This window comes from Macrosteles quadrilineatus, unplaced genomic scaffold (assembly GCF_028750875.1).
Source record: "Macrosteles quadrilineatus isolate MER2022 unplaced genomic scaffold, UCM_ALF_1.0 Scaffold_2__2_contigs__length_208266976, whole genome shotgun sequence".
Lineage (NCBI taxonomy): Eukaryota > Metazoa > Arthropoda > Insecta > Hemiptera > Cicadellidae > Macrosteles > Macrosteles quadrilineatus.
In genome coordinates, this window is record NW_026542595.1 from 140857173 (window position 1) to 140875106 (window position 17934).

The window sequence follows — 17934 nt, forward strand, 5'->3', positions numbered from 1 at the left end:
TGATACCAAAATCGTTTCTTAAATACGAAAAACACCATTTTTATGCGTATTTGAAATTTCAAAACAGTTTTTTCTCAAAATGACCCTTTTCCATAACAAAATTTTAAAGTCCTATAACTTAAACAAAAAAAACATACATGCGTGGGAATTGCACCAATCGATTTGGAATTTAATAAGGAACTCAAATATGTTTATAACTCAAAATCGAAAAATCCCGACTCGAGGTCCCTATTCGCTTTCCACATCACAATTGAACAAGTTAATTTTTTTATCCATTTTGTAAAAAACAAAAAAAATTTTACAGATCAATGTTTACTACAGTATACCATCTTCATTTTAGATACTTTTCATTTAATTGTCATTTATTGATTCATATGTCATTCAGTTAAAAAATATGGACATAGCTTTTACATTTTTATACTTTAGGTTTTAATATTTAAATAGATAACATAGAATATTGTGATAATAAACAAATATTTTATTTGATTGATAATTGCTTTTGCAGTTATTACAATTAACTGGTGTATACGTACAATTTTTAAACCTAAAATAAAATGAAGTTGTCATGACAATGTATCGACAAATCATAACATAGAGTATGTAATAGATCTCAAACCCACACGATTAAATTTATTATAACCCTTATGAATAATTGAGCGGAGCGAGCGAAGCTCTTATACTACACTCCTGCTTTTGTTTTACAAATATTCCTCCTGAACGGCTGAAGCGATCTTCACGAAATTTAACACAGTCATAGTACCCAACCATGGGAAGGTATAAATCTGAAATGGTACAAATCGGACCATAGGAATTTTCCCTACATGAATGCAAACTTTTAGAAATTTAACATGGGCCTTATGGGTTAATTGGTTGCCATGACATTATTTGCGAGTCAACACTAAAAAGTAAACAAGAGCCTCGACATATGTTAGTCAACAAATCTACCACATTTTAAATACAGTACAAAAGAAAAAAATCTGATGAATACTAAAGAGCATATTAGTTAATTGCATGTAATACGAATTGATTAACAATCAGTTCTATATTGAGTGATTAAAATCATGACGTTTATATTTAATTGTATAATCGTTCTGTTCTTTTTAACAACAATGAATAGTCAACTAATTAGGCCTAAGCCTATGTTGCGTGGAGAAGGAGAAGTTAAAACGAGGTCATTAAAAAACACTACAACATAATTATACAGACAAAAATCACACTGCCCTTGATTTGCATATCAATTTGTAAAAAATATACCTGTAGCTAAAAATACAAAATAATTTTTCGAAATGAAATCACAACCACTTGGTTTACAGATAAGGTTTAAAACTAAACGGTTTAACTTAGACAATAAAATCCCAAAGGATTAACACTAATATTGCTGTGTGCACTTTGACAAGAATTAATCACCAATTAAATTAGGCCTATATGCTCCTCTGTCAAATTCATGAGAAGATGTAACAAGGTCGTTTTTAAACCAAATATACCGAATGGTAGGCCTATTGTCTACCACCTCGCTTTACTCTGCGATACTAACTTACAAAATAGTTTTAAACATTGCCATGTAGTAGTCCAAAGTTAAGTAGGAAAAATATATAGGTTCCAGCTACTAGGAAAAATAAGGTTTCAAGCTAAGCAAACTGCTTATTTTGATGTTTTTATAAATGTGATGTAACGTACCGGTAAACCAATTACTAAAGTTTTCACTTATTCTTTTTAGTCTACATTATAGTCGTATTGATAAATTTTATTGCACCAAAGGGAAACTTTGAAAGTGGTTGACAATATATTTCTTACTTTTAACTGCTCGAATAAAACTAGACCTAAGTTATAGGTCTATACTTAAACGAATTGATAATTTTAAGAATCGATTAGCCTATCTCAATTATTCGCTGTTAGGAAATAATTACAAACAAAAAGTTAATGTATTTATACAAAATGCATTCTTATGACAAAATTAAATTATAAATTTCTCAGATAAAAAAAAACTACTGATTAGTGAAATTAAGAGAAAATCATATTCTAACAAAATCAGAAGCAAAATTTTAAGGCCACCGAGGAGATTCGAACCTGGGATCTCAAATAATAATCGTTATTGATTTTTAATAATTATTATTGAGCGGAGCGTAGCGAAGCGAGTGAAGCTCTTATCATTGACTTTATAACTTCTCTTATACTACACTCCTGCTTTTGATTAATAGCATTGAGCATAATTTACTACAAAATGAATAACCATAAGGGTTGCCAGAATTAGAATAATGGACCATATTGCATTTGGATACTGTAAATAACTTTTACAGTATTTTATGTGAGCAAGACGTGCCATTAATGTAGGCTTTGTATATTTACTGCAATTCCTATTTGCAGTCTACAAATAGGAATTCCATTAATGTGAACCAAATTTAACACTCATAGTTTCGATAACGCAATTAGACAATTCGTTGACGTAAACCCGACGCATCATTTACTTTGAATACTGCACATAGACATCCCATATAAGTGAAGCAGAAGTAGGCCTAAGCCTACCATTGACTTAGGACACTGCAATTCGGCATTTTATTTAAGTGAACGAAATAAATGGACCATTGATTTAGGATACTGCAAGTAGACTATTCATTTACATGTACCATTGAGTTTGGATACTACAAGTAAACAATCCGTCTACGTGAACCAGACGTACCATTGACTTTAGAATCTGTAAATAGGCATTACATTTATGCGAACCAAATATATTATTAGCATTGGATACTGCAAGTAGACATTTAACTTATGAGATCCAGATGAAACATAGAATATGGTTCCTGCAAGTAGACAATTCATTCACTTAATCCGGACTTATGATTGACTTTGGATACCTACTGCAAATAGGCATTCTATTTAAAATGCGAACCAAATATATCATTGACATTGAATTAATATGCTGGCTCCGCTCAATATTGCAAGCAGACAACTGCATTGTACACCTAGTTAAATTATACACCCCCGGTATAAAGGACGAATAAGAAAGGCGCGTTTAGACAAAAGGTCCCAACAGGTCGGTTAAGCTGTGTTCTTGCTTGGTCAGAAGAACAACAACCATTGTGGAAGATTATCCAACGGGACACGAACGGTCCTAGCGGACAAAAACCTCATTAATAATCCACTCTAATGCGAAGCGGCGCACTTACTTTGCTGACATTCATGGAACGTGAATCCTCTTTCATATGGGTAGTTGGTTTACTCGTGCTAAACGGTCTGTTAAAATATGTTTAATTGTGATATTTAAAAAAAAATTATTTTACAAGGCTTTTTTAAAGTTAATGTTTTTCATTTTTGTTGATTTGGAATATACTACTAGTTTTGAAAATGTATAGAGATATTTTTAGCACATTTCTGATCACAATTAAAATTAATACTAGAGGTTAAAATACCTTTAACCCGTCAGTGTGGTCAACGTCACCAAAGAGCGGCGACTGGTTTCAAGCCGGCAATGGGGTCGTCTTCAGGCGATGAAAGAACGTCATAAATTCACTCCGGAGAGGTTGTTAGAAAGTATGTTTATGTTCTTTTATTGCCTGGGGATGACCCCTTTGCCGGGTTGAAACCAGTGACCGCTCATCGGTGACGTGTATCACCCTCTAGTATTATTATTTAGCAGCCTAAGTATTTTTTGCTGCACAATCTTTATGATAAAATGGTTTTATTTATTCTTAGATATTTACAATGATACTACAATTGACTTTAAGGGGTTTATTGTTGGCCACACTCACTATAACATCAAATCCTTTTCTTTTTGGTGAAGTTTGATCAACTTTAGTTTAAAACTGTCTTTCACAAAGTGTCACTTAAGTAGGCTGAGAGAGAAAAAGACAATTGTGTCGTAAAACAGTATTAGTTGCTTTGAATGAAAACAAAATAAATTTAGTGAGCACAACATTCTCCGGAATAGAACAAAATAATCTCCAAAATAAGCAGATACTATTTTAAGCTTTTAATTCGTACACAAAGTTTACATTTTACATTTTATTTCACTCTATCAGTTTCAGGTAATACAGTTGACCCTATTTGTTCTCTTGGTATACACAAGTTCACTACCAACAATTATGAACATTAGTCTCAAAGTAGAGTATGATCATGAACAAAGATACGTTTTATCATTACGGATGTATAGACGTACACAAAAGTATATTTAATGTTTAAAGTCTGAGAGGAGAGACAAAGACAAAGACACACTGCCGACCTCAGATCAAGATTGATGGTCTTTGCGCGACGTTCATTGATATTTGCACCATCAACCTTCAGGGAAATATAAACCGATTGTTTCCCGGTCTTTGCCTTTGATTCTATATTACCTTTTGTTCTCCGCACTTTAAACTTTCTAAATAAAATTCGGTTACGATTTATAATCTGAAATCCTTATGAGCTGAATATTTTTTTTATATAGGTCTGCGGCAGTTATAATCGCATGCAACCTTATAGCCAACAGGTTTATTTGATGTTTATTTATTTCTATTTAAAACACTTAAAGCTTGGAATAAAGCATACAACTATTTCATTTTAGTTAAATGACAATTATGGTCAAATTTTAGTGTTGGTCTGCCTTTGATTAGCTATTATGTGTCTGAATAACTTGACTAGAGAACAAGCTAATAATTTAGTTAACAAATCAGTTACAAACATTATTCATAGAATGTCAAAAGTTAGAAAAAATGAAACATAAACATGTGTTAGACATCTCCTCAAGCTCCTGCCTAAGGCAGAATAATTTAAGGTTTATATGATCAGTTAATTAAATATTTAGCGGTTCAACATGAATTTGCACCAATACGTTTATATTGACCTTTAATCCTGTTATTGTTGTTTGGATAAAAACGTTTCCAGATATCCCACTCGATTACGGTAATCGATCTGGCACCTGATCTAAATAGACGAATATTTTGAATCGTGAATGCCCTTTATGAATGATGTCAAAATTAAGAAAGTCCCCCAAATGAGTATAAAATTTGGGTTTGCTCTTATTTTGACAATAGTGGTATTTTTATACAAAATATTTAATGTACAGTGTTTACTGAAATATCGCGCTTTATGGGAACAGTCCAAACACATATGTGTTGTTGATGTGTCGAAAATCGAAACCAATCCCTCCCACACCGAAGACTGAAACGTTAACTGTATCTTATGTGGTTCTATAGTTCATTTTATTCTGGCAAACCAATTGGTCGAAGTGATTAAAATCTACATATTTAAGTTTAAACAAATTATTTAGTAACAAAGTCAAGACTTGACACTGATTCCAAAACCACGGAGGCCCAGCTGAGCCGAAGTCTATATATTTTGGTTTCCACCCAAGGGCTTGGTGCATTTTAAACGCGAGAAGCTATAAACAACGTTTCGCCCGGCGTGCGGTCCAACTACGTCAACTTTCTAATGAATTGCCCTCCGCTACCAAACTTTGCTCCTGCTTCATATCGAGCATTCCGACACTGCTTGGCTTAATTTAGCTCACTTCCACCACCAATAACGCAATCAGTGAGGCTTAAAAGCTTAAAAGTTCAAACGAAGAATGGGGAAATGTGAAATAAATGATGAGTGAAAGAATGATGTGTATCGGTTTTGCTGGAAGAAAACTCATTTTTATTCGTGATTCGTTTCAATGACCGAATATTAACCAACAAAGTCAACATATTCTATTCCCATCGACATCGTCAAAACATTTTCAACTTAATCATCAGATGGGCGTCTGTTCTCGTTTCGGTTCACGGATTTCTGTCCTGGAGGTTTGGTTCTACATAAATGTCGGTCCAACATAAAGCAACAATAGCGATTTGATTATCGATATAATATAGTAACTAAGAACTAGCGGAGGTGCAGCGTGGTAGGTGCGCATACAAAGTGCAAAAACCAAAGATGTCTTATAAGAATAGCGAACTCCCTTTCTATTAGGGATCTGAACAAAATATTTGCTGTTGTAGCTTCCCTAAAGGTAAAAGATGGTTTATGGCTTGTTCGTCATCACTAAATGTCCAGTAAAATTACATGGATAGTCAAGAAAGAATATATAGGGGTAGAGAAGCAAAAAATGGATTTTATTACGCATTATTAAAATTAACGATATGCTGTAATCCTTACAGCTTTTACAATTATTTCACTTGTTTCTATAGAACAAAGAAGGGGGTGAATTTAGCTAGACGACCTTTCAAAAGTCGTGGTCATAGATAGCTGGTTCATCTTACTGGAATTACCTGGTGCTATACATTATGATGAAATTTTGTACGTAATCATTTTTGTATTCTGGAGAGTTATAGTTTAGGGTAAACGTTTGGCTTGACCATGCAATAAAACATAAGTAAAGAGATAGAAATGAAACGTATCAATTGTTCTTTAACGTTAATAATAAAACTCTCGTTACTCCTTTTACAATTAAACAAGTAATTGATCACCTCAATTGTATGAAAATTGACTGTTTCAGCTCATGGAATAGTAAACACAATATGAAGCAGTAAGCTAGGCTAGCGTGCGGCCACAAGTTGTGTCAACTTTAAAACAAATTGCCTTCCGCAAAACTAGAACTTTGTTGAGGCCAACTCATTTTACAACTGTCCATTTTTTACTTTATTTAAGACCTTGTCTTTTATTGCATTATCTCGTGGTTGAAAATACTTATGCAAATATTTACTTTATGTGTTTGCATCTGTTTATTTTTTCCTAGCTGTAATGATTGTTGACGTCTACAAGATGTATATGAAAAATGTGTACAAAATAAATTTTAAATGTATGTAGATTTTGTTGCTCATGTTTGATAACAGCCTGGCACTACACAGTTACCACATGTTGGTTGAATGATATATATTTTTAGTTGCAATTAACTGCGCTTCACGTAAACATGGGTGTTGCATGATGTTAATCTCTTATATTCACCACATACTTGTGTGTTTTCAAATATAAATCAACCGATGTTTTGATCTCATCCACCGTTTGGTTCCACTATAAATAATCCGTATTATTTACACTGTTGCGAATCTCTTGCCAGACTGTCCATCGAGGACCGAATGTTTGGCATTGATGGTCGTTGCTGCAATCTGGTATTTATGTCGCACTCTTTATACCCACAGACTGTCCCCGAAAGTAACTCTTGCTGGAATTGCGGTGAATCACAAAGAGAAGCCACATTGTACAGTGTTGAAAAGCTTGAGTACAAGCTTCAGCTTCAAAAGTTGAAAGCTTTAAAAAATCCACAATTATACGTAATATGATTTTCATTACAATCCATATTAGGATAATGAAGTTTCACATATTCATCTACAGATTTGCCAAAAATGCAGTTCATGTTATCCTGTGTAATAAAAACACGTCTTACTGAGGTTACTCTTTTAAAGAATTTAAGCACAACATTGCATTGCTATTACGTAAAAAATCTTAGTAAGTTACATTGCAGTGTCCAATAATAATGTGGGAATATTTAAGGAGTTACTTATTAAAATCAATAGGCTATTGCTTATAGGGATATACTATAAAAAAATAGTCCATGAATGTAAATCTAGAAGTAACTTAACTTAAAGTACTTAAAAAAGTTCCACCAAATAGTTTTTTTGCTAATCTGGTAGTCCTCTGTAAATGATAAATGGTTGATAGATGATATAATATTACTGTTATTTCAGCTAAATATCAATTATAGGTATATACGAGTATATGTAAAGCTAAAATATTTTACAGTATAATCAATATTCCAGCTCATAATTTAATAAATTAGAGCATTCTGCATAAAGTGGATTTCAGTTTTTGAAGCTGACTCTACGACCAGCACTTCCTTGGTATGTTTATATTCTATAGAAAGTATTGTGAGCACTTTGTTTCTACAGTTCCGCAAAAGGAAAATAAGATAACACAGAACCAAAATGTTTTTTTTACATGTTTTTAAATAGAAACTGATTATGAATAACTCTTATATCAGTCATCAACATAATGAATTATTGACCAGTTAAGACTAAATCCAATTTATTCATTTTAGACGGTCTGCATGGCAATAAAGAAACGAACTGTTTGGGGATGGAAAAAACTTATATCTAATTTAAACTCCGTACATCTTAAAATAAAAACATTAAATGAAATAAATAACTAGCACAACAAACTCAATAGTCAACTAACAAACTTATTTTACAGGACAACAAACAGTTTTTAAAGGTTTTAGTGCGTTTTGTATGAAAATTCCCGTAAAGCTTCATCTTCAACGAGTTGACATAATAAAATATTACTCAATCTAAAGAAAATTAGCTGGCTGTCTGAAGTTTGGTTGGTAACAAATCCCCTAGTTAGCAATTCTTACTGAAGTCTCTTCTTATGGTCATTTTATATTCCTCAAGGATGTCTTTAATATTTCCTTTTAATGTTTTGAAAGAACACAAGATAAAAGAGTCTTCGTACGCTACATATGACATACTCAGCTTTTTTCGCTCTGTCTTTAATAAGTTATCACCGTGTGGAAAAACCTCTATATTTTCTATTTTAAGAAGTTTGTTATTAGATTTATATTAGGTAACGATCTTATCTTTTGAAAATTAAAGATTTTTTGATACATTCTTTCGCCACTTTTTATAAAAAAATTTCAGTTTCTTCAAGTTCACTTTTACAAGTAAAGCAATATGTATACAACTAAAGGCACTTAATTTACGAAATAACATAAAATAGTTAAGTGCTCAACAGGAAGGCAATATACAGGGTGAATAAAAAGTCAAGACCCCCCCCTCTAATATTTTTCCAAGTAAATATACAGAGATATCCTTTTGGTGGTCGAGCAATCTTAGCAGGAAGTTTCATTTTATCATTTTGAAATTTTTGAGTGTCCCCCCAAAAGGGGGGATTTGGGGGGCAACTCAAATATTTTTAATGTAAACCCCCTTCAAGTGACACCTCATTTTGAAGTGTTAACAAAAACTTAAAGAATGGTGAAAACTAGAGGTCGCTATCTCTTCTCTATCCAAAATGGTAGCCCGTCAAATGTTGTGGAAAATCAACGGTAAAATTGTTAATATTGACTACCATTTTGGATAGAGAAGAGATAGCAAGCTCTGGTTCTCACCATTCTTTAAGTTTGTTTAAGCACTTCAAAATGAGGTGTCACTTGATAGGGGTTTCTATTGAAACATTTTTAGTTGTCCCCCGAATCCCCCCTTTTGAGGGACACTCAAAAATTTTAAATGTTATTCCCCTTCAAGTGACACCTCATTTTGAAGTGCTTAAACAAACTTAAAGAATGGTGAAAACCAGAGCTCGCTATCCCTTCTCTATCCAAAATGGCAGTCAATATTAACAATTTTACCGTTGGTTTTCCACAACATTTGACGGGCTACCATTTTGGATAGAGAAGAGATAGCGACCTCTAGTTTTCACCATTCTTTAAGTTTTTGTTAACACTTCAAAATGAGGTGTCATTTGAAGGGGGTTTACATTTAAAATATTTGAGTTGCCCCCCTTTTGGGGGGACACTCAAAAATTTCAAAATGATAAAATGAAACTTCCTGCTAAGATTGCTCGACCGATATTTCTGTATATTTACTTGGAAAAATATTAGAGGGGGGGGTCTTGACTTTTTATTCACCCTGTATATGTGCTAAATAAGCTTGCTTAAACCAAAACATGATGTTAAAAACATAACAAACGATTTGTATTAATTTCTAGAAAAAGTAGCTAAAGTATCATTTTATTGTATTTTTATATCCTCAAATGTACAGTGGCAAAATCAAAACTCTTCACAAAAACAAACGATTTTTTGAAAAAAGAATAAAATAGTTAAAAAGAATAGATAAAAGTGTAGGAAAACACATCTAATAACGAACCAGTATTACGGCTCAATATTAAATTTTCGATAACCGGAAATATGCTACAAAAATTACTTTTTTCTTTGTAACGACATATAACAATGAACTATAAGATTATCTACAAAAACCCATAGCTCACCTTTTTTTTTCAAAAAGCAATATGATTTTTTCTAGATATTAAGTTTAGAAACCCTAAAAAATACACAATGCCAAAAAAAAGAACTAAAAAAACTATGAATTAACAATTTAGTTCAAACTCCTAGCACTTTGCTTGATATAAGCAGTTGTTTGCAGTTTGATTTGAAAGTCAGTTCATTTGAAGGTTGACTCAACCACAAACCGCGTCTGACCATTGTTGAATCGTGTTTTGACTTTGTCGTAAGCTTTGTTCCGTTTGTTCCGGGATTCTAATTGGTTTTAGGTATTTAAATGTGGTTGGTTGGTCTTACGTAATGAAAATGAACATTGTTTTTATCACAGTTACGTTATAAGTCCATGCTATTAGAATTTACAGTGAAATTATAACTATGTGGCTAAAACTTCTTTATTGGGTCTACCTAAGCAATTTTTCAGGATGTCAAATTGCTATTTTAATTTGACCAGATTTTCCCAAAAGAATACTACGTAATAGCTTCGTATTTGTAATGCAGGAATTTATTATATTGGGGATTTTTTTAAGTAGAGTATTATCAGAATTCAACAATTAATTTTTACACTAAAAAAAATTGGAATCCCAGCTTCATCTTCAAATTCCCTCGCTGACCGCAATTTCTTTCTAGTTATACACAAACCTGTTGCCCTTAAAACTGCACAAATTGTTCTTGATCGTATCCCATTAATTACCAAACTGTAAGGTTTTTTTCCATTATTATGATAATTCTTCAGCCATAACCCTAAAAAAATTTGGAATTTATTCCCAAAAATTCCATCAACACTTGTGAAAAGAGGATTAAATGATAAACATGTGGAACACTTCACGATTTTACTTGTCATCCTTAGGCAGGGGTCATGCTAGTTATCTCTGTATATTTCCAATTTTATTATACGTACTGCCGAAGCAGGTAATAGCTTTAATAGCTTCGTATTAAGCATTTGATGGATTTTCACTATTGTTAAAATATAATAAAATATTTCCGTTCTTCAACTTCTTTGGTAAACCTGGACTTAAGTTTTAAACAATTACGATATTCATTTTAATCATACCTGAAAAGCAAAGCCAATCGTAGTAGATATATATCCAAATTTATTATCCATGTTGTTTTTTATTCCATGCACCACACTCTGTATTTACTTTGGTAGTTTAAGTGGAAGGAAAAGGGCATTATAGTATCATAAAGTCATTTTGATCATAAAGTCTCACGAATAAAGATTGACAGTTTTTAAGCATAACTACATTTTTTAATTGTAACTGACTTATATTGCTATCTTCACAAGATATGGAAACTTAAGAAATAATTTACTTAAAACTCACAGCATTCAGAAAACTTCCTACTAACTTCTTGCACTATAGCTCAAGTAAATCCACTATCCTCGTTATAAATTTGTCGGCTGCACTCGCTCGTCAAACAGCCATTGAAGGTGATGCGATTTGGAGTTTGCCGTTCCAAGTTTGAACTGTCTGCGCTCCGAAATCAGTTAAACTTATAATGATGTTAAAAGTATGGAAGTGCGTGTTGGTCGGGGTTAATTCCGACTCGAGCAAAAGGAATTTCCCCGTTGAGTGGAGGAGGCATCGTTAAGAAGCTTTGAAACTTTAAACCTCCATGGAGAGTATCATAGACCTATGGAACACACGAAGGGCAAATTAAACTTGAAAATTTTAGGTTTAAGTTACTTCACTGTGATTGCGTAATTATGATACATTTCCTCCAATGTAAAATCTCTTAGCTCTTTGGCAACTTATATTTAACTGCCGTGAAACCCAATAAGCTTTAAAAAGACAAAAACCTTACAATTTGGGATTTTTCAAAGTAGACATTTCATCAACATACACTTCTTTATTTTTCTAAAAAAATAAATGTGTCGGGTGCTATCAGAGTGTACTTCCTGTCAGAATTAAATTATTTATATTTATATTCGATCCTACGATAGTTAAGCTTAAGATAAGCTGTATTCCAGCATGGTTTTGGTTAAAAAGTACGTTTGCACTATTCGGTTATTGGAAGGTACAAACAACTAAAGGTTATTTAAACTCATTTTTACTTCCCATCTGTCTACAGCTTCAACGTACAAATTAAATGTCTTATTTATCAATGATTGAATACAAAATCAAAACAATTTGAAACATAAAGAGAATGTGTAAGAACATCTTCAACTAAAGATTACTTAGTATTTTTTCGATTTTATTTTCACCTAAACACTTTGCTATGAATGGTGTGTGATGGAACTACTGATGTCATAACAAACATTAGCCAGTGATGTGAATGATCTTAAATTTCCATGTTGACTACATGGAAATTTAAGATCATTACATTACATATCTGTACAGCATTGATCTCTTAGATAGATGCTGTACTACTACTACGTGCTCATGTTATTTGAATTTTAATAAGACATTTTCATAAAGAAATTTTAGATGTTTTGAGGACAAACACTTCTATAGCGAAATAGTTATCGCGATTGTTTTAATAAGAAATTCTTTGTACTCTACAATCTCATTGGTCGCAATATTAATTTGTTGACGAAACAAACGTACTCGAATATTTCATCTATTTTCATCGGAATTTTTGTGTTTGTAAAATAAAACTAATATGCAAATATTTAATGCTGTAATTTTACAAGAAATACTTTTCTTTGTCCCTTTAGTGGTGAAATTTAGATCACAAATGCACCATTCTTTGAGCTGTGTAAGTTACAAGTTGAGTAAAATCTAATAACAATAATTTAACCTCCTTTATTATGAACTTTACTAAAACAACTAAAGATACGATGGTTTTATATTACAAAATACAAATTAATAATAAGTTATTAATATTAATTAATAATTCAATTAAAAATATTTGGCGGGTTATTTCGTCAACTGTTATATTTGCCTTTTACAACCACGGGTATATGTTACGTCATTTAATCAACTTTATTACTTTAGGAGTGCTATGACTATATAAGGTAAATAACTATGAAACAACAAATTAGTTGCTTAAATATATTTATATTCTTACAAAAAATTAATCACTTACAAAACCTTTAACTTAAAGAAATCCGTACCAACTATGACTCAAAAACTAAAAAAACACACAAGTTTGTGTAATATTCTTATCATGTACAACATAATAACAAACCTATTATAATTTTAAATTATACTAAAACTCAAAAAGGAGGCTCCTGGAACTGAGCTTGTTTGTATAAACAATGTGGTATTGTTAAAGGGTAACTGGTGAAAACCAGCGTTTTGAACCGTAAAAACGTTGTCGTCCATTTTTCTTGGGCGCTTCCGTAATTAACATAATAACAGCCTCTGTAAACGTGAATAATTCGATTGCTTATTTTATGCAAGGTTTAAGTGATATATTTTTTACGTAACGATTTTTATTTTCAAATATTTCGGGTTAGAATTACAAAATAATTTGACAACACAGTTTGTGCTTTTGGGTAAAATGACAATTTAAACTTAGTGGCAAAAAAATACATATAAAAATCCTATCCATATTCTGACATACAATTATTTTTTAGAGTTGCAATCGTCAAATACTTCGCAATTCTTTTTTCTTTTACCAATGCAATTCCTCAAATATTAAGCCCAAAAACTTTACTTACCAACTATAACTAGCCTCCAGTGAGCCAAAGCCGATTGTATATAACAAAGTTAGTTAGAGCACTTGGTTAGTTTTCATGAGAAATAGTGAAAATAATTCCACAAAGTGGTTTACACGTAGCTACCTCACTTTAAAGCTCCTCAAGCCCAGTTGAATGTGAAGCAATCGAAAGTTCAGACCACTTATACTCGAACTGTCTGGCAACCTGTAATCGGTTAAACATAACGTTATAATGACGTTATGAGTATGGAAGTGCAGCTGTCTGAGTAGTATTACCGAGAATACCCCGCTATTTGAAGAGCTTATGGAAGATGCTTTGTGCTTCATGTGTACGTTGTACTTTATGCACTCCAGATGGGAAAAGCTGCTTTGTACATGACAAATAATTCCAGGAAAATTTTGTGTTGAAAAATTTTCTCAAAGGATTACCTCATCATGAACTAACTATTATTGCAGTATTTAGGGTCAGGTTTGGGTCTCCAGAAAAATACCATCAAAACTGAAATTTTACTTAGGGTGATAGAAAAATATAAAAAAACAACCTTTGTAAACATTTGCAAAACTAGTATATAGTGGTTTATTTGTAGAGGGAGTAAAAAAAATCACTTCCACATAGTGGGAAAAATTAGGATTATATAATGGGTTATGTGATATAGAAAGCTTATAACATAGATATAAAAACATGTTATAGCGTGACAAAAATCCCATAATTTTATGAAACATTTAACTTAAGACATAAAGTTTACCAAACATTTACTATTTTGTGTCAGGGGCTTACTTGTTTTCACCAAAATAAAACTCCAGCTGACATACGCAACACAAGTCGGGCATGTATAATCCTGCCTCACAGTCGGAATGTACAATGAGCTTCATCTGAACGTTGCCTGCCATCATACGAGTACAAGAATATACAGAGAAATTATACTTCAATATTAATACAGAGCTGCTAACACGTAAGTGAAATTACTGTGATTTAACAAGTAATATAAGCTTATACCCCTACAGAATTTATTGTAAATTTTTCCTTGAAAAAGATTTTAAAAATTCCAATATATATATTCATTTTTGTTTGAATTGAATACAAGTCTTCTATATCAGCCTAATGAATTATCGTATGATATTTTTCAGTAGTTGTGATATAATTGATATCTTATACAAAAAATATATTATCAAAAATATTAATATATTATATTTGTAGTCTTTCCCTTTAGTTGGTGGTTCTACAGTTAAGAGAGGTCTCAGAACCATTGGATCATTGCATCCTCAGATACAGTAGTTAAAGACATTATTTATTGGTAGGATCGTAAAAGATAACATAAGATAACGATATACGCACGACTAACATCACGCATTAAGAAAAAACTAAATAGGCATCTACCTAAAATATTTCATACTTTCTGAAGAAATAAATTTACAATGTAAACTTACACGTATATATTTATTGCAGATTAAAAATAGTAATACGGAACGATCTTTGATAAAATTCGTTGCCTAATATTATACAGGATGGCCCAAATATAGAACTGACACATTTTAACAAGAATTTTTATTTACAAATTTATAACTGCATGGTAACATTTACATCAACAACCTTTCATCTGTACATATGTAAATGTTACCATGTAGTTAAAATTTTTTTTAAAAATGTATTATGTTAAAATTTGTACGTTTTTTGGACCACCCTGTATAAAAATGTTTAGTAAAATTTTCAGTTTTTCAATACTATGTCTTCCTATCATTCTTTACTACTGTTTCATATAGGTTTCATTTCTTGACAAAAGCTTTCTAACGCCTGGCGGTTTTTTTATCTTTTTGATATTTCGACCAAAGTTTACTTTATCTAGATGTGTGTTAATTCATTTGGGCTTTTACCATACGACGCACTTCATTACTAAAATATAATCGCAATATTTTAAGCTGTTATGAAACCCATAGTTAGTTATTTTACAAACACAATTACTACAAAACCTCACTACACAGTCCACAATTTCCTAACCAGTATGGATCTAATACAAATTTGATGAACCATTTATTGAATCAACGAAATAACAGGAGTAATAAATGATAAGCCAAAAGCAAAAAGCAATCCAATATTTCTTCAGAGAGGTAGTGCTAATGTCGGTAGACATCCACAAAAGATCATCAATCTGGATCTAAGGGTTGTAAGGCTAAGGCTACCTCTCGTGTTTCTGTAAAACACCACTCGCAACGATTGGATTGTACACATTGTTTGGGGAAAAACATTAAACATTTTCAATTTTTATATTCTAATTAACGAATGGACACTTTAGATCACGTTAATTATTTTTGGTGTAACAGAACTGGTAATTATAGTGTTTAATTAGTTGCTACCAGTTCAAATTTATTTCTTGTTACTCAGTGTAAGCTATTAACTGTATGTACTAATTCAAATTAAAGACTTGATATGTGAACATAATGAAAAAATAAAACGATAGTATTATCTGTATAGGCAGCATGTTTCTAACCTTTTTCTCACCTCGTGTGCATCGCAGGGAAAATCTACGCATACTATTAGAAAATATTTTCCTGTAGGTGTTTAGAGTCCCTTTATAAATTGAAATAGACTAAAAATTAAGCAGAACAACATTTATAATTTTTTTTTTATTAATGTGGTCCTCATTTGTTGCTATGATGGTAACGAAATAAAAAAGCAATAATAAACAGAAAATCTAAACAAATAGAAGGAATTCCAATCACATGTTTTATTTACAGGGTAGGATAGAGAAGTCTGTACAAACATATTTTTGGTCGAGTTTTCGACCACTGGACGACCTTTTAGTGTATATCAATGTATATTGACTTTTTTATTGAGCGGAGCGAGCGAAGCGAGCGAAGCTCTTATACGTCGACTCTTATGCATTTCGTAATACGCAAACTCCTCCTAGACGGCTGAATCAATCGTTTTCAAATTTTGCATAGTGATAAAGACCATATCGGTGAGTGCCAACATCTATATGCGTTAAAAAAGTCTCTCAGGAATCCGCCCCACTGGGTCTCAAAGTTTCAATGTAATCCTTATGGAAGCAGTATTTGACACATAAACAAAAACATATGATCAGCTGTTGACTTTTGAATGTAGTAGATAAAGAAATAACTGATGGCATTAATTCACAGATATTAGAACAGGAACAGTATGGATCATAAATATAATCAAATGACGACACTAGCTTGAGGTCCGTGACGTAGGAAGTGGTGAAGAAAGTAGTAAAGGTGAGCAGTCTGGAGTGTGGAAACTGTTTATGACGATTAGATTTAGGTATCAGCATTCCTAAAATTGTATGGGAATGGAGGAAAACAGGTCCGCAACGTAGGAAGTGGTGAAGGAAGTAGTCACGGCGAGCTGTCTGGAGTGTGGAAACTGTTTATGACGATTAGATTAGGTATCCACATTCCTAAAATTCTAGGGAGGAAAACGGGTCCGCGACGTAGGAAGTAGTGAAGGAAGTAGTCAAGGCGAGCTGTCTGGAGTGTGGAAACTGTTTATGATAATTAGATTATCTGCATTCCTAAAATGCTATGGGAAGGGAGGAAAATGGGTCCGCGACGTAGGAATTGGTGAAGGAAGTAGTGAAGGCGAGTTGTTCGGAGTGTGGGAACTGTTTATGACCAATAGATTAAGGTATTTGCAATCCAATAATGCTAAGGGAAGGGATGGAAACAGGTCCGAGACGTAGGATGTGGTGAAGGAAGTAGTCAAGGCGAGCTGTCCAGAGTATGGGAACTGTTTATGACGATTAGATTAATGTATCTGCAATCCTAAAATGCTTAATTTATGATATAACCCCTATTTCGTACATGGTCTTAAAGATGATGGAGTCGAATCTGGACCCGACAGCCTACTTAACATAAAAGAGGACTTCAGTAACTCCATCATCTTTAAGACCATGTACGAAATAGAAACCAACCGATTTGGCAACCCCGCAGAAATTAGACAACGTCGCAGATACAACAATTCTGGGAATTCCACACCTCAACCCGTCCATCCACCAGACACTCTTTGACTCTTTCTGTCTGTCTAACAACGATCCCGGCACAAGTAAACACCCCGCGCTCGCAACACACGCCCGCCGCGCCGCGAGTGTAATTGCTACCATGTGAACCGGTACAGTGACTCTTGTATATATAAACTGTGTATATATTAGAATGTAAGTGTAGGATAACGAACTCTGAAGATGCCACAACCTGTGGCAAAATGCGCATCAGGTATAAAAAACCAACAAGAACTTCAAGGCAAGAAAAACCAAAAAGGTAATTGCCTAAAATGCTATGGAAAGGGAGAGAAACAGGTCCACGATGTAGGAAGTGGTGATGAAAGTAGTGAAGGCGAGTTGTTTGGAGTGTGAGATCCGTTTATGACAATTAGATTAAGG

The 17934-nt window shown here is 32.8% G+C and overlaps 1 protein-coding gene and 1 non-coding gene across 18 annotated transcripts in view; both read right to left on the minus strand.

Moving 5' to 3' along the window:
* Positions 1-17934, minus strand: part of LOC128987958 (CUGBP Elav-like family member 1) — a 696992-nt gene that overhangs the window by 585323 nt on the left and 93735 nt on the right. The gene's annotated exons all lie outside the window — the stretch shown is intronic.
* LOC128988222 (U6 spliceosomal RNA) lies at positions 10750-10852 on the minus strand. Its single transcript, XR_008490346.1, has one exon. It is a non-coding gene; the product is annotated as a U6 spliceosomal RNA (small nuclear RNA).